This window comes from Triturus cristatus, chromosome 1_1 (assembly GCF_964204655.1).
Source record: "Triturus cristatus chromosome 1_1, aTriCri1.1, whole genome shotgun sequence".
NCBI classification, from domain to species: domain Eukaryota; kingdom Metazoa; phylum Chordata; class Amphibia; order Caudata; family Salamandridae; genus Triturus; species Triturus cristatus.
The window spans coordinates 3376990-3403843 of NC_140579.1; the positions used below are offsets into that span (position 1 = coordinate 3376990).

The following is a 26854-nucleotide window of genomic DNA, read 5'->3' on the forward strand; positions in this document are numbered from 1 at the left end:
AAAATCTTTAGCAGAATAATTCTGATGGAACTTCAAGGGTGCATGCAGGAAGCACGAGAACTTCCAACAACTAAGCAGGTTTCAGATCTCAAACCAGTACTATTGACCAGTTCTTTCATTTGGCATTGATAACTTGGAACTACATACAGATAGTTAAGGATCATTTGTATACTGCCGTCGCGGACCTAAGGGCAGCTTTCGTTTTGGTGCCCATGCATAAGCTTTGGGATCATCTGAAGGAGATTGGGGTTGTGGAGTCGCTGATAATCATTTTGGCTTGAATCCATGAGGGCAACTATGCCCAAGTGAGGTGGGGGAGGCGGGGGAAGTGAGGTGGGGAAGACGGGGGGAGTTGATGGAGCACATTCATGTCAATATCAGAGTTTAGCAGGGCTGTATCTTGGCGCCTACTCTCTTTTCCCTCTATCTGAGTCATGTTAACACCTGTCTGCTTGAATGCCAAAACTTGATGGATTCCCATACCTGCCTTAATATTTGTAGTTGATGCGTTGCTTATTTCCCACACACCTATAGGGCTACAAAGCTGATGGATAGATTCCAGGGCTAGAGTTACAACAAGGGCCTGGAAATAAATACGCTTAAAACTAAATTTGTGACCAGTTTGGTGTTTACTTAAGAAAGCAGGATGTGAAATAGCTCTGCTCCAGCTGAAGCCTAACAGAGCATCCTTGTGAGACCCTGTAATTGGACTGTGTGCATCTTAAAAACATCAGTGTCTGTGACATCTAAAAATCCAGGTCTTTCCCGCAGACAAAATGCTTGTTTGTTTGAAATACATTCAACTCCTGGAGACTGGAGGCAGCAGTTCTGGCAACGACCACCAACGGGCACGCCTCGCCTCTTGATAAAATCCACGAAGCACATTGTATAAACTGAAGAAGGGTTTCCTTTTCTGGGTCAGCGGTGGCAGAGACAGCACCAGCAGCGGGTGCTGACCTCAGTTCCGGCCTCTCCTCTTGTTCAGTCTGCAGCAGAGTTGAAGGAGGAAAGAGACCTGGTTGTTAAAACCATTCTCAATTAGCAGATATGTTGGTTTCTTTTCTTCAGTGGTAAAAGTGAAAAGGGCAGGGCAGGCCAGCCAAAGGGTGGCCTGGCCACTTTTGTAGCAATACACCTACTAGTGAAAAAAGAAAAGATAATTTTAGAAGTCGAGAATATCTAATAAAATTAACAAAATGGCATAAGAGAAGCAAAAACTTTTTTCTTGATTAACCTTTATATCCCTTCAAACACAAGGTCAATATCATCACCTGCTTCAAAACTTGCTAATACAATACTAACTAGCCTTCAGGAAGAGCCCCGCCGAGACGTTATTGTGACTGGAGATTTTAATATGAACTTACTGAGCTCTTTTTTTTTTTTTTGTTTTTTAACAATTTTATTGACATTTCTTTTATCATTACAATGCCTTGCAATACAATAATTTTTCACGGTGTACAACCATAGATGTAACAGTTTACAGAGAGTAGTCTCGCTGTTTATACATATCGGAGACTCGTCCACCCAGGGTGGTGGGACTGATAAATCAACTATAACATATCCAAGAAACATCCTGTACCAAGGTGTGTTCATTCACTAATGTCGGACCCAGACTCATCCTGTTTCACATATATTTCCACGGTAGGCGTTCCACTTCCCCCATACCTTCGTCCATTTTTTGGGGCACCCTCGGTGAATGTAGACTGATTTCTCTGCCACCATTGCCATGTCCATTTCATTGCACCATTGACTGAGGGCAGGGGTAAGTCTGGAGCCGCAGCGTTGCGCTATATTTCGTTTTGCTATGGTCATGCCCAGTGTTACCCAGTTTTGCGCTGTGTTGTTTAAATCCGTGGGTTCCCAGATATTGAGAAGACAACGTTTTGGTTCTGAGAGAACTGTGACTGTCGTGACTTGTGAGAGCGTACGCATCACTGCTCTCCAATAGCGCGCTATCTCTGGGCAAAGGCAGATAGTATGGTAAAGTGTACCGGATTCCCCACATTGCCTGAGACACAGTGGCGTGTCTGCTCGATGTATTGTGTGCAATAGTGTCCTGGTATAATATGTACGGTGTAAGATTTTTAATTGCACCAATATAAGCCTCGAGGGTATCGCTGCCTCCCTAGGGGACCATGGAGGTGGAATTTCTATAGCCCGACGCCCGGGACATATTGTTTGGGGTCAAGGGCAACAAGCTTTCATGTGTATTTTGTCCTTGGGACAAGTAGGCCCAACCCCCTACATCATAAACCCTTTGACTGCCAGTCTACAGTACCACATTATGGATCAGGGAAAGGCATTTCCTGCAGTTAAGGTAATATTTGTGTCCATGTGTTAATGCTGTTCAAACTTGTATTTATGGTTCATTAATGCAAAACCTTTATTATTAGGGTGAGCGATCAAAGTACATGTTGTTAGCTCAGACTGTACTACTGTCAGTGGTTCTAGTATAAAAATGTGTACACACGTTTTCAATGTTTAGCAATATGAGGCTATGTATACTGCTCCCAGAATGCTCTCTGGTTAGATGCAGAAGCTTGAAAGCAAGATTGATGGTTCTTTGCTTTCAAAATAAAATGTTCACAAGAAATTGCAAAAACATTTTGCTAAACTACGGTAACATTTAGGTACCTTTTTTTTTGCAGCATCCGTTAATAAAATATGTTGATGTATGCTAGTATTTCCAAAAAATATTCATAATGATAAGTCAGTGTAACCAGTTTCAATAAGATTATGGAACATAAAAATAAACAAGCACTGGTAAAGCTAATAGGTCAGAAATTGTTGGTCAGCCTTTTGATTTTGTCAGTGCGTGACTTGTTTTGGCATGGGTTTTGTAAAACCTTATTGGTGTGGGAGCTGCCGGGTCCTCATCATTATAACAAACATTGGCAAAAGCAAAAATGGTTTTGGTCTCAAAAAGCACACATTGCCACAGCAGTTCCTGGCACTGAACACAACGACTGTGTTGATTATGCTCCTTGTGAAAGAACAGAATGCGGTCACTCACAATGAAGCTAGCCAATAGACAGAATTTTAATAAACACAAAATATCATGGTTAACGCCAGACCTAATTAGGGGCCCAATTATTAGATAAAGTCTCAAAAGTGCACTCATGTCCCTGCATTGAGTGCAGATATACAACATTTGTGAATTCACAAGACTTTACAGAAGTAGGCCAAGAAATAGTACTCATAGAACATATTTGTTAACAGCATTTTAGCACAAGCAAATATGCAGGTGTAGATTTGCTTGTGAGAAAATCTGAGTGTTTGCATTTCACTCTCCCTCCAACCCTTTGTTCCCAACCCTGGAAGAAGTTTATATTTGTCATTGCCAGGAGTAAATTTCCAACCTTTCTCAGTATGGGAAAAGATTAGAGAAGAGTTGGTGAAAACCCTTAAAACATGCAAGTTAGTAGGTTTGCACAGACTCAAAAGGGCATTCCAACCCTGGAACTGTTGCTTACCATTAATTTCAGCGCCAGTATGCAGATCTGCGGAAACATGGTAGATTGCTAGTATTCAAACCCTACTATGGAAGGAGCCCTGGCATAATCAGAGAGGCTATTTCAGAGCTCTTATATAATGAGATTGCTGCCATAATTTGTCACAGCATTACATGCAACAAAAGGGACAAGTGGATTTTGTTACAGGACAAGTAGATTTATGAAGCAACCTGCCCCATGGAAAAGTAGATATAATATTAAATTCCACACCCATGGGGACGCCAATGCCGCCTGCCAGTCAGCTTCATCTAGTTCAGCTATTGCTTGTTCCCATCTGGCCTTCAATGCTGCAGTGGGGTCTGGGCAGTTATTCACAATTTTCCGATAGGTTTGTGAGATTGCCTTTTTGTGAAGGTGGTCTGTTAGAAGCCTATCTTCTAATGGTGAGGATTCTTCAGGTCGTGTTCCTAGTGGGATCAAAGACTGGAGTGCGTAAATAACCTGTATGTAGCAGAATAGTTCTGTCTGTGCTAATCCGTAGGTGGCCTGCAAATATGACTATTTCCCCTTTCTTCCAGAGGTCTCCAACTTTCGATATTCCACTCATATCCCATTGGCTGAAGTCTTTGGTATTGCGCAGCATGCCCAGCCTCTTTGTGTCCCACAGCGGCATAGCTTGAGTTATTACTCCCTCCCATCCTAATGCTCTCTGTGCCTCGAACCAGACATGTATCATGTGCGCTGTTGGACCTGTGAGGTTGTGCCTTCTCGCCCTATTGTATAGCGCTCCCATAATCCCCAGAGTGTCTAGAAGGTGTCTGTCCATTCGGTATGCTGGGTCCTCTTGGGGTACATGGATCCAATGGTTGATAGCAACCAACTGGGATACCCAATAATATATTTTAATATCAGGAAGGGCGATACCCCCATCGTACCATCTTCTCGTAAGTTTGTGCATAGCTATACGGGGAGTTTTTCCATCCCAAAGCAGAGTCGTCACTTCCGCATTTATTGCTGTGAAGTATGTTGGGGGGACAGGGGACGGTGCATTTTGTAGTGCGTATAGAAATCTGGGGAGTGCCATCATTTTAAAGAGGGCTGTCCTTCCCAGCAGTGTCAGTGGCAGTGCGCCAGTGTTTGACGTCACCTTTGAATATCGTCAAGGGCTGTCTTAGGTTTTGTGCAATGAACTGTGATCGATCATGTGTTACGAATATCCCTAGATATTTAAAGCCAGTATCCGCTACCTGAAGTGTACATCCACATAGGAGCCGGGGCGGGGAACCATGTAGGATATAGAGGAGTGACTTTGCCCAGTTTATGGTATACCCGGATACCCGCCCAAGGGCCGTGCAGATATCTAAGAGGCAGTTAATGGAGCGTGCTGGGAACGTTAAGTATGAGTATGTCGTCCACATATAGCGAGATTCGGTCTTCCCAGTCCAGTGCCCACCGCAATCCAGGTATCACTGGGTCTTGCCTTATCCAGGCCGCCAGGGGCTCCAGCGCTATTGCAAACAGGAGTGGTGATAATGGGCAATCCTGCCTTGTCCCGCTCCCTAGTGGGAAATCGGTCGATATATGGCCTTTCACCACTACTTGGGCTAGTGGCTGAGTGTATAGTAAATGGATCCATGCACAGACTTTGGGCCCGAATCCCAAGTGGCCGAGGACTGCAAAAAAGAAGGGCCATGCAACTAAGCTGAACGCCATTCGTGCATCTAGTGAGAGTATAACTGCGTCCTCTTCTATGGTGGATCTGCGCTCTATAACACCATGTAGCCTCCTCAGATTGAGCGCAGTATTGCGGCTGGGCATAAATCCGAACTGATCCGGGTGGATCACCGTGGAGAGATGTGGTTTTAGTCGGTCGGCCAGTGCCTTAGCTAGTATTTTTGCCTCAGCGTTTATCAGGGAAATCGGTCTATAGGACGTACATTCCTGTGGCGGTTTGCCAGGTTTATGTATCGCGACTATGGTAGCTAGGCGCTGATCTCCAGGAAGGATCCCCTTTTCTAAGCTATCCGTGTACATGGCCAGCAAGTGTAGTACAAGCTGGGGTGCTGCTTGCTTATAGAATTCAACCGGAATTCCGTTGGGCCCTACTGCCTTCCCCGTGTGTAGTGCTCCTATGGCCTGTGTGAGTTCCTCCAGTGTTATATCTCCTTCCAGAGCTGCTGCTGCATCTGGAGTTAGTGTGGGTATGCGTATGTCTTGAAGGAACGCCAGATTGTCCTCCTTTGAGGCGGTGGCAGTTGGTGTACATATCATTTTATAGTGTGTTGCCACCGCTTCGGGGATTTGTTGCGGTGCAGCTGTTATTTGTCCGTCATCTAAACGGATCTGCGCCACCCATTTACTCGCCCTTTCCTTCTTTTCCAACCAGGCCAATAGCTTACCCGCTTTATCGCCGAGTTCGTAGACAGTGTTGTGTGTTTTTGTGAGCTTATTATGAGCCTCCACCAGCGTGTAGACGTTATATGCCTGTTGTGCAAGGTATAACTTATGTGTCGTCTCCTCCGTAGCGTCCTCTATATGTGCTGCCTCTGCCAAGGATACTTCTAGTTCTAAATCATCAATGTGGCTTTGTCGTTCCCATTTCTGTCTCACAATTAGGGAGATTGCGTGCCCGCGGAGCACTGTCTTGTACGTTTCCCACTGCTTCATTGGAGAGGGAACCGAGTGCTGGTTTTCTTCAAAATAGCTCTTTGTCGCCTTAATGAGGTCCCTACTAATTTTATGATTTTTAAGGTATCCGGGGTGGATTGGGAACAGTCTTTGCTGTTGTGGGGCGAAGGGTGTGTATGTAATGAGTATTGGTGAGTGGCCTGATATACCTCTGGATAAGTGCGTAATCTCTGCCATTCCTAGCATCCCTGTGGCTAAGGAAACGATGTAGTCTAGTCTGGAGAGGCTATTATGTACTCCAGAGTGGAATGTATATTGCCTTTCTATCAGGTATCTGGTCCTCCAGACGTCTAATAAGCCAAGAGCATCTACGAATTCTACTAATTGGAGGTTGGCACCACTAGGGTCCCTAGGGGGCTGTCGGTCTAAGGATGCATTCATGGTGGCATTAAAGTCACCCCCCATAATTAGTTCGTCACGCGGGAGTGCAAGCAGGAATTTTCCCAGGTCTGGAAAGGCAGTCTGATGCAACGTCGGTGGGACGTAAACTGACACTATGTTATATATTCTACCGTCCCATTGGCATGTTATCGCTGCAAATCGCCCTTGGTCGTCCTTGTGAGTTCCAGTTATAACCAATGGGAAACATCTATTTACTAGGATCCCCACCCCTCTTGAACCGGAGGTAGAATCTGAGTGTACCATCATTTTGAAGCTCCACCTGTCCAGGGCTTTAACGGTCGGTCCCTGCAAATGAGATTCCTGGAGGAGAGCTGCCGCAGGATTTTTACTTCTGAGGTAGTGTAAGACTAGGCCCAGTTTAATTTTATCCCCCAGACCATTTACGTTCCATGATATCACCCTCAGCAAAAGGCCGGACAGTCGGGAGGTCTGTGTCTGGGAACCGGCGTCACCGATCTCTGAGTTTGTGTTTGGCATGATCGTCAATAATGTTTAGCCACCCTTGGGTTATTTGCAATGCAGTCCCCCTAGTGTCTTCTGGCCTGATCCTTGTTGTAACACCTGTCCTCAAAAAACAACCAATACTAAAAAAAAATCCAAATAACTGAGCCCATCCCTCCTCCCTCCTCCCTCCTCCCTGCCTCCCTACTCTGCGGATTTAAAACTACCCGCCTCCCCAACTCAGCAGAGTGCTTTAGTCCCATAACTTTGAACTTGCGTAAGGGGGAAGAGTCACTCCGTGTCCCCCGTTCATTGCCTTTGTGTCCTCGCAGTCTGCAGCGAACATCCTGCACCTTCCAGCAATCCGACCGAAGCGCAATTTTCAAACTGGCCGTCGTTATCCATGGGGTGTATCCCTTAGTCTATGGGGCCCTGGGCCATCTTTACGTACGGACCCCCAATCTGTGGGTCGTTGCAATCTTGTCATGACATGAAGTTCTTTTCCAGTCGCGGCAGTGCCGCCTTGGGATGATCCCACGGTTCTGAGTGTATCATGTGAGGCATCATTCTGTGTCGCTGTTAGTCCTCGTACCAGCGTCCACCCCCGCTACTGTTTCCGTCTCTTTTGATAGGACTGGTTTAGTGAGTTGGTGTCTTTGCTTTGCCCCTTGCCTGTTATGCCCTTTGGCCGGGCGACATCCCTCCAGACATTCTCAGGCTTCCTCCGGCGCCGTGAAGAACTAGCTCTTTCATTCTGCTTCCACTCTCAGTTTCGCTGGGAAGAGCATGGCGTATTTGAGTTCTCAACTGCGCAGCTCTCTTTTGATATCCAAAGAATTTCAGCATTGCTTTGTTACAGCCGCTGTGTAGTCAGGGTATAATGTCACGTTACTGTTGTTTACCCTCAAGGGGGGCGCAATCCGGGCTGCCTGCAGAATCGCATCTCGGTCCCTAAAGTTGAATATTCGGGCCAGAATAGGTCGTGGGGGGCTCCCGGTCTAGGTCTCCCTCCTGATACTCGGTGGGCTCTCTCCACCTTACTGAGCTCTTTTAATGATGAAGACTATATAACAAAGCAGGATTATTTTTGTTCCATTCCAACACAGTCTACAAAGGTTACAAAAGAAAGAGCAACGGATGCGCAGGCCATTGCATTAACAAAGGACTTAGAATCACATGGCCTAAGAATTCAAAACGGGAGGTACCAACAAGACTCCCCGCCTCAATGAACATATTATGCTTCAAACTCAACCTCGATTTTAAATTATACTGCAGTCACTCTTCCACTTCTGAATCAAGTCGACGTTCAAAGTTCCTTTCACAGGAAAGCTCCCCCATTATCTGGGGAAATCCCCACAACAAACTATTGAAGGCTGAGATGGTCAGAAGAGGCAAACGGAAACATTCAAAGCTTGGTGCAAGATATTCATTATATCCAACTGCCAAAAGGTCTCTATTTATTGATAAGTTATCAGATAACCAACAATTAATTAGAAGGCCGCAGGGAAAGAAAAAGGAAATAAATGCGGAAGAGCAAAGAAAGCATATGGTCTCAGTAGCTTGCTGAATAATAAGAAATTAGCGTAATCTTCTCTGGAGGAGGATCAAGAAGAACCCGATCAATGCAGAATTACGTAGGTCCTTCAATATTTTAAACAGAAACTTCAAGATAGCAGTATGGGAAGAGGTGTGCAATGGAAAACAAGCTTATTGGACAAAGGCTTTTTATCTTGGCAAAAAGAAAAACTCAATATATTTTTGGCAACTAATCAATGGTATGAACCAATTACATGTCCCAATGACTAGTTCAAATCTAACAGAAACCCCCTGGATGAATTATCTGTCTGAGCATTAGAAGTCCTCTCTCACTCAGCTCACAGTATATCCGTATAAACAAACGCAGACCAGAGGAGCAGAGACATATTTGCAGGTGTCTTTAGTCAATACTTTTTTGGAGGATCAAGGCCAGCAAGTGATTTAAAAATGCAAGAAAGACGGGCCCCAGGACCAAATGGGCTCGCTCAGGCTTTATTTAAAGTAGATGCAGCATTTTGGGCCGGCAGGTTGACACAGATATATAATTGTGCAATGCAACAGCAGTCTATTCCTGACTCTTGGAGGGGATCAATAATAAACCCTATCTTTAAGAAGGGTAATGGACTTCAACCAGGTAATTATTGATGTATTACCCTCCAAGATATTGAGGCTGAACATTTTGCCAGCCTGCTGCTCTTAGATCTTTTAAAATGGGCAGACGAAAACAAAATTGTCCCCCCCAAACCAGAAAGAATTTATCCAGGGTGCAGGAACGGATACCAATCTGCAATGCTTGACCCTAGCAATGGACAAACAGAAGTATAAGAAACAGCCACTGTACTCATGTTAAGTGGATTACAAGTCAGCGTTTGACTGTAAATCGCAACTTGCTATGGCAAAAACTATCATTCTGGGGTATCCCGGCCTATTTACTAAAATAAATCCAGTAACTTTATTAAAAAACCTGGGCAAGGGTGTGAATTGGGGATGGATCTGGGCTTTCAAGAAAAATACAAATAAACCAGGGGCTAAAGCAGTGGTTCCCAAACTTTTTCGACCCGTGGCTCCATTGCCCATGGCTCTCCACTGTTACTTTTTTTTGGAGGGTGGGTGGACGAAAGCCCGCCATCGGGAGCACTTGCATTTTTCTCCCTGAAAATAATTGGGATGAAGCTGATGAAGGTATTATAATCATGTATGCAGGGTGTTTCGTATCACTATGGCGCTGCCTCCAATAAAATATTCCTAGTTACACTCCTTTGCCCATGTCTTTTTATAGAGTACCTTCTCAAACCTTTTTATCCCGCTTACAGTGCTAGATAGCATCCATATGCATGTTGGCCCCATTGCCAAAGTGTTTCTGCACGAACAATATTTGCATGCACTTCCATTTCTAACCATGTCTTGTGTGCCAACACACCTGTCTCAGCAGGGTGCCTCACGATTTTTAAACCACATACAGCTTTATTTTTACCGTCTCCTCCCTAAAATTGCCTCCAAATCAATGCAAGTAAAATAAATTCTGCTGGTTTTGTGATTTTCTTTTTAAACGTCCCTCTTTCTTGCTTCCAAATGTTGGCATTATGCTGTATATGGTGTTTTTCTTCCCTGTGCTTAAGGAGAGAGCAGACCTGTCTGCAAATGTGTGTGCACTGAAAGAAATGTGTACTGGAAGTACCAATGATTCAAGTACAAATGTCAATTCCTAATAATACTTAGTGTGTTTAATAGACAGGACAACTGTACTTTCCTGATAACTTGCATTGGTGTAAAATGCATTTGGAAAAACTATTGACGAGTCTGATGAATACAGGCCCCAGCTAGGCCCGCAAGAACAAGGGTTCGCTCTCCTGTAACGGAATCTATAAGGAAGTTGGCACGGAAACTGCAAAGTACAAAGACAACGTTTATTAACCCTTAAGGGTGGTCCTACAATCCACACAACACTCTTCAGTATTGCATGGAGTAGCACACAGAACATTCGTACACAGTCCCCTTTTATACACAACAGAGGGGCTCATAAGTGGGTGGATACAACATGAGGCCGAAGAACATTACCATTTATGGTCATTCTCGATACTGAATCAATACATGGGCGGAGCCAACACACTCCTTGAGCCCGCGAAAGGACATGGTCAAGCAAAGCTAATTATAACAGATGTGGTCAAGTCTGGGCATGCGCCAGACGGGCAAGAGAGAGCTATTTATAAACTGTTGCTAGGCAGATTACAAGAGCAACTAACACAGAGGTCGGACTCTCCTCGTGGTGAACACATGGCAGCATGCCAATACAAAATGGAGTCCGGACTTCGGTCAACATAACGAAGAAAACATGATCAAAAGGGGAAGCATTAATGTTTTCAGTAAATGCTTAATCACATTCTGCCTTGATTTACAACAGACGACCCTTTCAGCATTTACTGAAGACATCCGGCTTCCAAGAATAATCATCATATATATCAATTATCATCATTCCCTTAACCTCCTTAGCTAGACCCTTCTGGCGAGCAACATCGGCAATAGCTTTCTTATCTGGAATGCAGAATGAAATGCATACGGAACAGCACAATGGTCCACATTGAATACACATACAGAAAAGGAACAGAACTGCTATAATAATGCAGAGACCAGTTAAGACCTTCCATCCCCAGGCAGTAACCAACGCCCAAAACCATCCGGAAAAGGACCAAGTGCCGTTTTCTGTGTGGATTTCAGCTGCTATTTTATGCAGCTTGTTAATGGCGTTATAGACGGATGGCGTATGATCAGGGATGAACACACAGCAGCTACTTCCAATAATTTTACAGGCTCCACCTCGATCAGCTAACATTACATCTAGCACCATACGATTCTGCAATGCAACAATCCTAGTTATTTGTAATTCTTCCGTAAGATTCCCAAGAGCGGCAGCAGTCTGATTTGTCACAGCTTCTACCACTCTTGTCAATCTTCGGATCTTCCTACTATTCAAAGCAGCTCCAACAAAGAAAAACAGTCCCAAGTTAAAATCAATATACTGTTGCAAGCTGGTATCGGTCTGATCCACATCATCAATTGATAGAGTACGTTTATATCTATTTACAGTCACATTATTCAACAGTTTCAAATCCTTATGATATGACGCAGGTGCTAAGAATACAGGAGGTAATAGGAATGATACATAGCATACCCCGGACCACCCTGCCGGCAAACGGTAATAACCTTTATTTCCACATACAAAATAGGTATTATGGGACGCTAGGAAGGTACTGTTGTTCAGCCCGTCGATGTTCAGTACAGTTATACAATCACTGACACCAACAGGGATAAAACCCACACTCTGGACACACAGGTCCGCTTGAGCTTGTGCTACTTGGATTACGAACTTGTCCTTCCCCACAGTGTCTCTTGTGTTCGTGAAGATATAGGGAATGGATTCATTGTCCGGTCGGTACTCTTCCCATTCCCAAATTGTCCCATTTGCTTGTGGATATCCATTTTTATCTTGATGACATTCTTTATTGAGTCTGAAAAGCAATCGTCCCACTGTCGGTTTCCGAGTGGCAAACAGCAAAGTGTACCATGCTCTACAAGAGCCATTATGAGAGAAAGGAAGTGGTATGAATGGCGTTCCTCCTTTCTTCTGATGGGCTGGCATCATCCCACATATCCAACAGTTCGTAGCGTTCGTAGCAACGTGGGTGTGATGCAGCATCTGGATGAAAGTGTTATTCAAGTAAGATTGTCGATGCTTCAACTCTTGATATGGTAATGTATAAAAGTAGTGCTCCGCAGGCACTGGAGTCGTCAACACAAGTGTCTTTCGAGCAGGAGTTACCTCCTCCACAAACCATGTGGTTATCCCAACAATAGCTACTGTTAGCATGAACCCCAACGCACAAAGGATTTTCTTCTTCTCCATGTCAAAAGAAACAATACCCTGATATCTTCCTGAAACTAAAAAGTCTGTCAGAACTCTTCCCCTTGGGCAGCGGTTGATTTCTTCACCAGCGGGCCAAGACGGGTGTCGCTACACTAATGCAGGGCTGATCCCCCCCCCTTGCCTCATCGGCTCTCCGTTTCACTAACCCAAGGGCCGTTCTGACAGTATGTCCCGGCACTGGAAACCTTACTTCCTTGGTCGAAGATGATATCGCCTTCCTCCAGACGTCGTGTGGTCCGGAAAGAGCTCCTCAGTGTCATTCGGCTTCGCAGCACGGCCTGTCTCTGCTGCTAGGATTTCTCGTTGATCGGTCAGCACGGCAGACTCCACCAATCCGGGCGGTACCTTTCGGCAGTGCAAGGAATGGATCCAATTCTTCCTGTTCGAGACTCGCACTGCCGTCCTCGTTGCAAGGAGGACTTGTTCAGGTCCTACCCATCTCGGCTCCAAACTGTTCGTTCTGTCGAAAACCTTCACCATAACATGATCCCCAGGCCGGAGACCATGTCCTTCACCGGTAGACCGATCAGGGAGCGCCTCTCGGACCTGTTGATGAATAGAAACCAAATTATCCGTTAACTGTGCCAGATAATCGCTCATCATTACACAAGGTACATCATACACAGCCTTAGGCCTTGGTGGACCCCAAATATTCATTGGGCGTCCAAATACAACTTCATATGGCGTAAGGCCAGTTCGAGAGTGTGGCACCGACCTAATTGACAATAACGCCAGTGGCAGGGCGTCTGGCCAAGTCAAAGATGTTGAAGCTTGGATTTTGGCGATCTTAAGCTTCAGTGTACCATTATACTTCTCGACTAGTCCTGCAGACTGGGGGTGGAATACGGCGTGGAACTTCTGGGTGATGCCTAGGCCCTTCAAGACATATTTTATAACATCCGCTACAAAGTGAGGCCCATTATCACTCCACAGAAGTCTACAGACGCCGTATCGAGGGAAAAACTCTTTCAGCAATAGCTTCGCTGTAGTCATTGCAGTATTGTCTTTCGTAGGGTACGCCTCAACCCATTTACTGAAGGCGCAGACCACTACTAGAACATACTTCAAATTGTTACAGCGCTCAAGCTGGATGTAGTCCATCTGCAGGACCTCAAAGGGTGCAGTGGGCGTCGCAAATCCTCCTGCTGGAGTTCGAGTGCCTTTCCCTGGGTTATACTTCAGGCAGATCATACAGGTCTGCACCACCCTCTTTGCTGTGCTAGCAATCTCTGGATGCTCCCAGACTTGGGTAAGCAATTTCACAATTGCGGAAGCTCCAACATGTGCTAGCCCATGTGCCATCTGAACCATAGGTTGTACAAAGGCCGTGGGTAATTTCCATCTATCCATCTGCTTATTTCTCCAGCAACCCTCGTCATCCAGTTCTCCTTCGCTAGCCCATTGTTCCCGCTCTTTGTCAGAAGCGGTCCTCTGTATTTCTCGCACTTCTTCCTTCGCATCTCGCCATCTTTCCACCTGTGACTTTACTACATACATGGCAGTAGCGCCAGGCTGCATCGCGGTCTCCCGTGCTACTCGATCCGCTAACGCATTCCCTTCTCCAACTTTATCAACTACCTTCCTATGGGCACTACACTTAACAATGGCAATTTTCTTCGGGTATGTCAATGCGGTTAAGAGGTTGTGGACTAACTCCCCATGCATTATCTGTACCCCATGTGACGTTAAGAACCCTCTCTCCTTCCAGAGTAGGCCGAAATCGTGCGCTACTCCGAAGGCATAGCGGCTATCTGTGTAAACATTCACACACAATCCTGTACTGAGCTCACATGCTCGTGTTAAGGCTATCAGTTCCGCTGCTTGAGCTGATTTCTGTGGTATGCGTGCTGTCTCCACTATCGTGTGTAATGTGGTAATTGCATACGCTGCTGAAGTCGTACCATCTGGTAGCTTCAGGCATGATCCGTCTACCCACAACTCTCCATCTACCTCTGAAAAGGGCGTATCCTGGAGATCAATACGACCCTTTGTTTGTTCCTCAGTCACAAGAATACAATCATGCGCTTTCTGCGCCTCAGGCTGGGTCTCGGGGTATGGCAACAATGTGGCCGGGTTTAATGTCACGCACCTTTTCAACGTAATATGAGGAGCCAAAAGCGTCAGCTCATATCCCGTTAAACGGGCACTGGTCAAATGCTGCGTCTTTGTTTGATTAAGCAGGGCATCCACAGCATGGGGAACTAACACCAACAATTTATGGGACAACACAATTCCTTCACTTTGGCGTATTGACACAGCTGTCGCCGCTACCGAGCGAAAACACCCTGGTAATGCTCGGGCGACAGGATCAAGCACAGCCGAAAAGTATGCACAAGGGCGCTGCTTGTCGCCGTGCATCTGTACTAAGACTGACAATGCACATCCATCTTTCTCATGCACATACAACGAAAAGGGTTTTGCATAATCAGGGGTCCCTAACACTGGTGCTGAACAAAGGGCCTGTCGCAGTTGCTGAAAAGCAGCATCACACTCATCTGACCAAGGGATTGGGATAGGTGTATCCTTTGTCAGAAGGGCTAACAATGGCTTAGCTATGTGTGAAAACCCCAATATCCACTGTCTACAAAAAGAAACAAGACCCAAAAATGCACGCACATCCTTCTGCGTGGATGGTCTCGGTGTGTCCAAAATTACTTGGATACGATCTGGTGTGAGTGCACGCCCCTCCTTAGACAAAAGGTGACCTAAATAAGTCACCTTTGGTCTACAGAATTGCAATTTCTTCCTAGAGACCTTGTGATTGTGGGATGCTAAAAAGGAAAGTAAGGATAACGTGCTTTTCTCACACAACTCCAGGGTGTCAGCCGCCAACAGGATGTCATCGACATATTGAATGAGGGCGACCCCCTCGAGTAAAACAAAGGAATCCAACTGTCGTTTCAAAGCCTGACTGTAAATACTAGGGCTTTCTGTGTAGCCTTGGGGAATTCTACAAAAACGATAAGATCTATTATTTAATGTGAACCCAAAAAGAAATCGGCTATCAGGGTGAATGGGAATGGAAAAGAAGGCATTCTTCAAATCAATCACTGAAAACATGGTCGCCGTAGGCGGGACCAAGGTAAGCAACGTCGTGATATCAGAAACCACCGGGTACTGAGGTATCACGATCTTGTTTACCTCCCTCAAATCAATTATGAATCGATAGACCTTTGCATCCGTGTCCTTTTTCAAAATTGGGAGAATCGGACTGTTACAGACATTATAGGGAACTTCTTCCACTACCCCTACTGCTATCAAGTCTTGCACAATCTGTATGAGAGCCTCCTCGCCCTCCTGGGAAATACGATACTGCGGGAGGCGTGGTAGCACCGCCCCCTCCTGGACACTAATGTGGACCGGAGGAATCACCATTTGTCCCACATCTGTGTCCGAAGTCGCCCATAAAGCTCGGGGGAGGGTAGCCAACAACGCATCCTCTGATATCGTGCACATCCGCCCAGACCTGGGATAGTTGTCATTTAAGATCACCCTCACACCTTCAGGGGAGCAGCGGATTGTAGCCCTAAAGTACTTTAACATATCAAGGCCCATAATGTTATCCGGTGTATATGGAGCAAGCAGAAACGGACAGGGCGCAGAAAAAGAATCAACCTGAAATGTAAGGGGCTGTGAAAGAGGGCTTCGGGAGAGTGTACCATCAAACCCTACCGATGTAACTATTGAGCCGGATGGGGGAGCCCCCGGAACCAAGTACCTAGACAATGCACTACGTGTCGCTCCTGTATCCACTAGGAACTGATCAGTAGAACCTAAAACCTCAGCCGATACATAAGGACCCGTCTGATCGACCGGCACCTCAACTGATTCGGACCCCCATCCAACGCATTCCTATGCATGCTGAGAATCACGATATCCCGATTGATCGATGTCCGATACATAATACTGGTGCTGGCGATCAAAAACATTTGAGCCATCTCGGTGCCGCCCGGCAGTATCGAAACGGACATTATCGTTAGAATTCCCTCTAAAGTTCGAGAAGCCCCCTCTACCTCTCGGGCCACCCGGAGTGTGCCCCTGACGCGAAGCACGCAACGCTGGGCAATCCCTGGCCCAATGGCCCAACTGCTTGCAGTACGCACACTGGTTCCTATTCAAATCAGATCGGCCCGTAGGGGGACCATAAGATCCGCCCCTTCCTCTATTATTATTACCCCGTCGGGGCGGGCCATATACTTGTGCTAACATCACCTTGGTTTTGAGATCTTTCGATTTCTTCTCCTCCTGGCCCTGCGCCTCGTGCTCCTGACGCTCATAATACTGAGCGATAGTCAGAAGGGCCGTCGGTGTCGCGGAGGACCAAGAACTTTCACTCGCTTTTAACCGGGCCGCAACTGCCGGTAGCAGATTAGCCACATATTTGTCCGCGAAAAGGTGGCGGCCCGTGTCGTCAGTAAGCGACTGGCCACTAAAATCATGAAACGTCTCCTCAAAGCGCGTAAAGAAGTCCGCAACTGACTCGTCAACTTTCTGCTTACATGCAGTTAACATGTTCCAGTCAATCTTTTTAGGGGGGATAATCGTCTTCAACTTAGCCACAATAGCCGCAGGGAGATCTAAAATATTCTGGGGTGGTTTCTGTGCGGGCTTCCGTTCCCTATCCTCATCCTCAAGGTCAGACCACCGGGCCTTGAAGGCAACCGCATCATCTACCTTTCGGACAGAGCGCCACGTATCCGGCGGTAGGATAAGGCCAAAGAACAGGTCTATATCCGCTAAGGTCATAATGCAAGAATTCAAGGCCCCCTCGACTTCTTCATAGAAGGCCGCTGGATTCTTGCGGGGGTCAGGCAACGCATTCTTTAGTGCCATAACATCGGCCCTATGCCATGGAGTGTAAACCCAGTTATATACAAAATATCCCCTTGCATCGGCGGAGTTAATATCCGAGCTAGTCCCTGCTCCCTTAGGAGGAACATACAAAGGCGCCGCCTCTCGCATTGGTTTAGCATGCACTATGTCATCCTTATCTGACTGGGAGGCGGATGGGTGGCCCCCTGCTGCAGACGAATCCGACTGCTTCTCCTCCTCCGTCTGTTGACGTGCTTTCTCTCGAAGGGCCAGCACCTCGTCCCGCAAGGCGAACAGCCGCCGAGCCGCCTCAGGAGCCTTAGAGGGAGAAAAAGCACCGTTACGTATTGCTCTAGCGTCCGAAGACACTTCGTCAGGCTCAAGAACATGAGAATATTTTCGGAAAGCAGTAATCACTTCCTCCGCGAAATGACCCAGAAAATACACTTTATCTCTCTCCTGCCACTGCCCCCAAGTCTGAAATAAGTCCTCCATGGATACCTTGCCTTTAAGCGCACGGAAGGAAAGTGTCCGAAGCTCAGCCATTTGCTCGGCCGACAGCATGGACCGTGTGTCTACCTTACCCGAAACCGGGTCAGAATCTTGCGACCGTGGAGCAGATGCGCCAACATAAGGGGGCGGAGAGCGATCTAGTAAATAAAAATCATCATCAGGATTATTAAGGACAGGATAAAGTGGCTGGCGAACAACATATTGACCCGAAACCTGTAGCCTACGCTCTTTCTCTTGTCTGTCCGTTTGCTCTTTGTCCTCCCGACGCTTCGCTTCCTGCGCTCGCACATGGTCATTCTTCCGTTGTTCTTTATCAAACAGCGCTTTCTCACGTTTCTCTCGCTCACGCACTTCCTTCACCCATAATCGCACACACTCAAACATATCCTGACGAGCACGTCGCTTACACATACACTGTTCCACATACTCAATCTTACGTATATCAAACGATCCATACAAAGGCCATCGCAACTCAGGCTCCTTCCTCGTGTATTTCCTCCATAGCGTGCTGTACATTATGGAAGAAAGACCATGCTTCACGTACATATCCCTATTAGGAGTCCCCTCTGGGGGAGCTGGAGCAGATTCCTCGAGGTTCAACCGGTTTCCAAAACAGCAGCACCACTTACGGAGTGCGCTAAAAGCAGGCATGCTAGGAATAATGCAAAATATGCAATATTATAAAGAAAATGGCACTTAATCGTTGCGCCGTTCAGAGTTTACACAGCTCCTGGAGAAATTTCTCCACATTACCTGCCTATATGTGTTGCAACGCATATATTTTCACAAAGGCAAATTCAAAATATGACTAGTCATCATCAATCAAAACTCAAATAGCCAACCCAGGCTTCAAAACTCGGAGCAAGTACCGTACAACGGTTCTTACCAATCAAGAGTCCAGGTTCCAACTGCCAAGCTCCACAATCGCCCAAACGGCTCTCACGGCAGGACCGACAGAAGAGGTCTCAGTCGATGACCGGCGCCACCCAGACGGTCAGCTCGGAAGGGAAGGAAGAAAAACCTCGGGATGCCAGGGCTAAGACGCCGCTGGCAGTGATCACGTCCCCGGCCAAACTCCTCACCTTCGTCGCGACCAGTCCTTCGAGCATCCGAGTCGCCGATGAGCCCCACGTGACGGGCGCCAATTGATGAATACAGGCCCCAGCTAGGCCCGCAAGAACAAGGGTTCGCTCTCCTGTAACGGAATCTATAAGGAAGTTGGCACGGAAACTGCAAAGTACAAAGACAACGTTTATTAACCCTTAAGGGTGGTCCTACAATCCACACAACACTCTTCAGTATTGCATGGAGTAGCACACAGAACATTCGTACACAGTCCCCTTTTATACACAACAGAGGGGCTCATAAGTGGGTGGATACAACATGAGGCCGAAGAACATTACCATTTATGGTCATTCTCGATACTGAATCAATACATGGGCGGAGCCAACACACTCCTTGAGCCCGCGAAAGGACATGGTCAAGCAAAGCTAATTATAACAGATGTGGTCAAGTCTGGGCATGCGCCAGACGGGCAAGAGAGAGCTATTTATAAACTGTTGCTAGGCAGATTACAAGAGCAACTAACACAGAGGTCGGACTCTCCTCGTGGTGAACACATGGCAGCATGCCAATACAAAATGGAGTCCGGACTTCGGTCAACATAACGAAGAAAACATGATCAAAAGGGGAAGCATTAATGTTTTCAGTAAATGCTTAATCACATTCTGCCTTGATTTACAACAAGTCTAAGAAAATAAATCAGGCATCTCCTGCTTACTTTGGGAGTGTTGGAACACGGGGATCCAGTGAAATATGGAGGTCATCTCCCTCAACATGCCATCAATTAAGCACTAGGTTTACAGCTTTAGGCATGTCGCTTACAGATCATCAACATCATGCGTTTAAGTCTAATTAGTTTAACTGAAGCCAACAGACCCTTCAACAAAGGTGACTGGGTTAGTCAGTCCTACTGTGACAGGATTGCGTGGCACTCTAGGAGTAAAATTGATCAAATCTTTGACCACTCTTGCAATCTTATCTTGCCAGTCTGTCACCGCACAAGGGCTGGTCATCCTGTCAACGATACGGCATTGGCCGTCATTGACACTTTTCTCCCAGTGACTACAGCTCAAATCAAAGACATTGTATTAACCACTAAGTCAGGCTCCCCAAATGATCCTTGTCCACCTTCAATGTTTAAGCTTGTTCCTGAAATCACTGGATCCAACCTCACCAACATCTTTAGCACCGTTTTCAGAACAGGCATCTTTCCATCGATCCGGAAACAAGCTTCCATTCTGCCGCTTTTAAAAAAACACTAAGTTGGACACGGTAGACCCAGCCAACTACCACCCCATCTCCAGACTTCCTCTCCCCGCCAAAATAATCGGAAAGGTTATGAATACCTAATTAAACCAGTTCATCAAAAATAACAACTGCCTTGATCCCACTCAATTCGGGTTCAGATCGCAACACAGCACCGAGATGGACCTGATCAAGGATACTGATGAACTTAAGTCTATCTTGGACGACGAAGGATCAGCCGCTTTGATCCTGTTAGATCTATCAGCGGCATTTGACATAGTGGATTACTCTATTTTTATGCATCGTTTGGAAGCAATATGTATAAAAAAATCTTGCCTTAAAATGACGATCATCCTTCCTTTCTGACCGCGGAAACGCATTTAAAATATCCTCTTTTTCCCTGCATTTTTTTGCCTACCTTGTTGTGTCTCCCCGGGGGATCTTCGCTCAGCCCCACTCTTTTTAACGTGTATGTTGCAGAATTGGGCCGGCTTGTCCAATCCTTCGGCTTTTCACTCACCTCGTATGCGGATGACATGTAAATCGTGCTTTCTGCTTCAAACAATGCTAACGACACCAGTCATCACATCCAGAGCTGTATGAGACACAATAACTCTTGGATGAGCAAGCATTGTCTTAAGCTCAACGCCGGGAAAACCGAGGTGAGCATGTTTGGTAATAACCCTAATTTCTGGTCAGCATCTTGCTGGGCTGCAGAAATGGGACCTCTTCCTGGCCCTACAAATAAGGCCAAGAGTCTGGGGGGTCATTATTGATGACAGTCTAGATCTAGGTAAACAAATAACTTCGGTGGTCTCTTCACCTTACAACAGCTTAAGAATACTTAAGACAATACTAATTGTTCTTCCCACCACTGTCAGGAAGACAGTCCCATCTACTTTAATACTTGCCAAAATAGACTATTGCAATGGCTTTTTTTTACTGTCTCCAGGCCCAATGTGTTAACAAACTGCAAGTGCTTCAGAACTCAGCAGCCAGACTTCTACTGGGACTGCCTAAGCATCACTCGTTCTCCCTGCGTTGAAAGATCTCCACTGGCTGAAGGTAAAGAATAGAATTAACTTTAAGTCTCTCTACATATTAATCCCTCCATGGCTCTGTACCTCCCTTCTTGAAGAAAGCCCTCTCGGTATACCCCTACTAGGAACTTAAGATCATCAGGCTCGTTCAAAATAAACACCATTAGATACAGGAAATCTAAATGGGGAGGAAGCAGTTTCTTGGCTGGAGCCTCCAAATCATGAAATCTCCTCCCATTACACATTAGGTCACCTCCCTCTCTTCTTCAATTCAGGAAGCTCCCGAAAACAAGCATTTGCAATGCAATAGGTCTCGCATTTACACAAGTTTAAACTATTGGAATTGTAAATGAAAATGCCTTTAATTTATGTTTTAAAAACGAAAACAAAAATAAAAGGCATTGTTTTTGCAATGTCAATAGCTCAAACTCGCGTTAATGCGATACCTATTGCATTGCAAGAGCTTGTTCGATTAGTGAATAGAAACTCTCCCTTTCGGCCTGGGCGATAAATTATTTAAAAAAAAAAAAAATAGTGCTTACCGACTTATGAAGGAGACCATGTAACGCCACAAGTAAAAGATCCAGTCCTCATGCGAGGTAACAAATGGCGACTAACAAGCCTCATTATCAATCGGAAGCCAGCATTTACCAAGGACAATGACACCAGCCAATCAAAAATATGGGAGTGTAGGCGAGGCTTCAACAGCATACTCGACTACTGCATGCCTCGCAGAGCGAGCAGCGCATGCACGCTGCCGCTAGGCTCAACCTAAAACAATCGACTCCCATGGGCTGACTCACACTTCAGAATAAACCATATAATGAAAATATGCTATATCACAATATCACAACAAACACAACCAAAGCTTTTTATAAACAGTCAAAGCGCACACGAGTAAGGGTACTGTGCTGCAGATTGCTTTCAAGGACAACAAAAAGCATTGGCATAGCCAATAGGTCTCGCCTTTGGAACCTTATAAGTGTTTAGTTATGCAGCCCAATATCCTTGGTGCAACAACATCAACTGTTGCATGGCTAAACATTTATAAGGTCCCAAAGGCGAGACCTATTTGCTATTCCATTGCTGGTTTCATTTGCCCTCTGCATGGCTGATATAAGTTCAGTAAACTGTGTTATTAAAAAAAGAAACCTATTCCTCCCAATTTTATTTTCTAACAGACCTCCTGTACGGAGGCTCAGGCTATTATCCGAAAACCATTTCATTTTATTGAGACAAAAAAGAACACAACCTGTTTGAAAAACATGTAGAGGCTCGTAGACAAAGAGAGAGAAAGAGAGAACATTAATAACTCTCTGTGTGGCAGACATTTCCGTTCAGGTCCCTGTTAATTGATTTCCTTGTAGCATTCAACGACTCTTCTGCAAGTCTCTACCATCGTATTACCCAGCAGATCAAATGCACCCTGTACCTGAGGGGAAAACAGCCTTTACATTTCCATGGAGCTGAAATTGCGATTAAGTTCCCGCGGCGCATCAGCAAACTAGTAGAAAAAGAAAACAAACCGCACTGTAGGATGCCAGAAAAAAACGGAGATTTGATGCCCCAGCAACTGAACTAGAGTACTAAAAACTAAACAATTTCTAGAATTTCCTCACTGCTATATTTTAAAGCCATGTTCATTTTTTAATTCCATATGCTCTCCTTGTATTTTAGCACTTAAAAGGTTACTGAGGAGTCTGAACAACAAATCAATGACAAGCACAGCCGCGAATGCAGCTGCAGCGTCCCACTAGTGGTGAGCGCGTACTCACGAGCCGGTGCGCGTAACAGCAAGCCATAGGCCGGAAGTCAGTCCAGAGCGATTCCAAGAGGTCTTTTTTTCTAGAGCAACGCATGGACGCTGCCTAGGCGAGACCTAAAAAGGTGCTGAAAACATTGCTTTTCAGATTGTAGTCGTGTCAGCATTGTGTTGGTTCTCTGGTTCCATCCTGACTTTTAACCAAAGCGCCAGGACACTCTTTGTGAGTAGCTGTGCACTATTAGAAGTAATTTCATTCATTCATATTGGAGAAAAATCCTTCCCCATTCTTAAAAAGCAAATTTATGCTGGATTTCCACTGGAACTTTAATTAGCTCTTTGCTTTACTCCTTATAATTTGTATGCATAGTGAACTAATTGATTGATCGCCCCGCCTATGCACTGCTCAAACTGATATTCTTAGGTAAATCTTTAAATTTTAGAATTGCCTTCTATTCAATATCCATTTGTAAGACTTGACTAATAGAGAGACAAACGCAGCGGAGAGCATCCAAAGTCCAATAAGGACTACACTATTCCCGGTCCAGTTGTCAGCGCATAGAAAAGAGTAAATGAGACACAGGTTTGCCCGCCGACAGATCCATGTGGCACTAGCGGATGGTGCTGGAGAGTTTATGATGGGGGAAACGTTTTTTTGCGCACCAGTCTAAAGCCAGGAAGGTGTATTCCTAATGAGTAAAATGTAAAAAAAATAAAAATTAAAATAAATATCAATCAAAATTAAGGTGTTCCGCAATATAAACAAGATGGGCATTAGGCTGTCAAGACAATGGGCACTGAGTTGGAAGTTTGGCTTATGAAAATGTGTGTGCGAGAGAGCCATACAGCAAGATTTGTGTAGCTAACAGTTATCCCTCCTTCTAGAATATACAGTACGTACTTCAAATACACAATATTGGCACTTTGAGGTTCGTGCGAGCCAGTAAGGTAATATAAAAGAATATCTTGCATATTAAAGACTCGTCCAAGCAAGCGCCATGGCTTTATTGGCTTTATTTTGTGTTGTATTAAGATTTTGCTACATAACAGATTGTGATACATCTCTATAAATGCGAACAAACAAAACTCGCTCTTTCAAATACGTGGGATAATGATTATCACCTGGAAAGGGAAGGAAAAGGGTGCAGTAAAAGTGCTCTACAATTTACTTAGTTATCATTTATGTTAAAAAAACGTGCAGGCACAGTGCAATAATAACAAATGCTTCTGAAGCGATAAAGATCAAGAACTCCAAATCGGAGATGTTTCAGTAGTGCACTGTGACATTTTGGAAACGGCAAAACTTTAAGGCTTTATTTTCATCTCTACAAAAGTTACAAGAACTGCTCGCTGAGTTTTACAAATGAAATCATTCTTAAAGCAGTTGGAGATTTTTTTTAATAAAGCTTTTTGTTCAAACTGGCCATCTGAGGATGTCATGAAGCAAAGTCAGAAGCGAGGAGTCTGAACAACAAACTGTAGTGTTGCGCTTTTCCTCCCAACCCCTCTTGTCCCCTGTAGGTTCCCGTACCCCTCCACGCACGTCACTGCCCTCGCACTTGCATTGCTTGTCATCAGCTGGCATTCTAGAATGCCAGCTGATTGCCCGTTTTTACAGTTGACAGGCAATTCTGTTCTGGCCGGCAACCTGTTCCTGTCGTGATGAAGGTTATTCTCAAGTCTACTATAGCTTCGGAGTCTACTTAACAATGATGGCGACGAGCTGAACAGAACAGCACACCAAGAAGCCCACGTGTGTACATAGAAAATGCAAAAAGAAGAAGGAGCAAGCTGAAACCTGACCTTAAGAGCAAGCACGTAGCAGTAAGAGAGAAGGAAGCATCCTCGGAGTTAGAAGCATCTTTAAAGTAGCTGTGGCTGAAAGAAAAAAATACTTAAACTATCTCTGGTGTTGCCGGGTTTTCATCGAAGGAACCCAATGCGAGAAGGACGTCTGCTGTGCAGTGATCTCAACACGACAGGAGAGAATTAGCGTAATGATGGAGAAGTGAGTTGCGCTTCATACCGCGAATGTAAGACACTAAATTTAATGAGGGAAGCCGCAACCGCATCATATTTGCAATCGGAAAATTTCTCCTCTCAACCTGCAGCGCGCTCACAAGCCCTGCATCGTGCTGACGTACCACGTTGATGAGCGCCATCTTGTAAGTGGATTCTCAGCGGTCAAGTCTTTATCTAGATGCACAGGAAGCGTGCGTGCGACCATTTAAAAACAAGCGCGTCTCAGAAGCGCGTCCACAGACCCCGATCGCTGCACGTGCCCGGTCTGTCTCCCTTGAGAGGCATCACGGCAACAATAGTTCTCGTTGGCAGCAGCGCTTCACGCTGCAACGCCAGCGAGACCTAAAAATGGCTATTTAATCTGTAGGCTTTCTTTTTTCTCTCACCTACGATTGCTGAACTAGCACCAAGACACCTCCAGGTATACACTGCGCTTTATAAGTTCTGTTAACATAACATAACATAACATTAAATGTATTAAAGTGCTTGGTGAGCGGCTCCTCTGGCTAGGCTTGACGGCTCCCCAGGGAGCCACGGCGCACAGTTTGGGAACCACTGGGCTAAAGCAAGGATGTGTGTTGGCCCCATATCTCTTTCATTTGTTTTTGGCCGATCTCTCAATCTTGAACTAAATAAAATAACTTCCCATGCACCAAAAATAGGTACTATGCAGATTTTGTATGCTGACTATGTCATCCTGATGAGTCAGACCAAAATTCGGCCTACAATGACTAATCGATAAGTTGTATTCTTACTCTATAATAAATGGCATGACAGTCAACCTAAAGAAATGAATGGTGATGGAAGTTAGCGGTAGAATAAAAAAAAACGGAAGAGTTGGTTCCTATGTGGAAACACCTGGAGCTGACTTCTACCTACAGATGTCGGGGTGTATTATTCAATGATAGGGCCACATTCCAACAGCACAAGAAATATCTGCAGAGAAAAGCTACTACCTTGACCTTTCAATCTCTACAAAGAACTTTAGCTGGACCAAGCATCACCTCTGTACTGAAAGTCATCTCAGCTACACCGATACCCGGCATTACATGTGAAAGTAAGTTTTTCGAGGGAGAGATGCCGTCCGGATTAATACTGGATCGGCAAGAGTGTTTAGATCATTATTTCATCTTCCTCTAAATGCATCTCCAGCTCAGATAAGATTGGAATTCGGATTAGTTAATCAAGTATTGCAAGAAAAGGGGCCTAAATAAAAACGTTGTACAGAATAAAGTAATCTTCCAAAAACCAACAATGCCAAGCCGTGTGGCAGGAATTACAACAGAATAAGGATGCGCCCACCTGTACTTATCTTAATCAATCAATTGAAGACCTAGAAATCCAATCTCTCTGGTAAAATACATTTTCACAAGCAATCTTCAAAAGAAAGTGTAAACATCTCTGTAAAGAAATTACCGCTCCTTAAAGATAAAGAAATGTTGGCTTCTAGATCTCACGTCCGGTCTTTGATTAACGGATATAAGACACATAAGCAACAAATGTATTTAGAGGCAGAATGGTCGCGGTTCTTCAAAAATTGATTTTATGCATTACCCTCTTGGTCGCACCCCAGGAGAATGTATTGGAAAAAGATGGAATAAGTTAAAATCGGACTTGATCTGCAGACTGTGTAAATCAGGAAATGAAAATATTATACATATTGTACGCCTGGCCTTAACGCAAGAACGACAATCAATGCTGAAAGTTTTATTCAATGAACGGGGTGTACGAACTTGCAGACATGTAATAATATCGACTCCATCAGACTCTATCCTGAACTGAAAGACATAGAAAAAGGCTATGATTTGCTGACAACAAATTATTATTAGCTATACATAACATGAGAAATTGCATAGTATGGCATATTTCTGCACATCAAGTCTAAATATTGGCACATTTGCTTTTTATCTTTTTATTATTTTATATTAAACACTTCTTTTTTAGAATGATGTATTTA

General features: G+C 45.1%; 1 protein-coding gene across 1 annotated transcript in view; it reads right to left on the minus strand.

The window, feature by feature from the left end:
* Positions 1-610: 610 nt before the first annotated feature.
* The window catches only part of LOC146869054 (uncharacterized), a 121984-nt gene continuing 95740 nt past the window's right edge, over positions 611-26854 (minus strand). The window contains exon 7 of the transcript XR_014979030.1: positions 611-1138. The gene's annotated coding sequence lies outside the window, so the exon portion shown is untranslated. The remainder of the gene's footprint in view (positions 1139-26854) is intronic.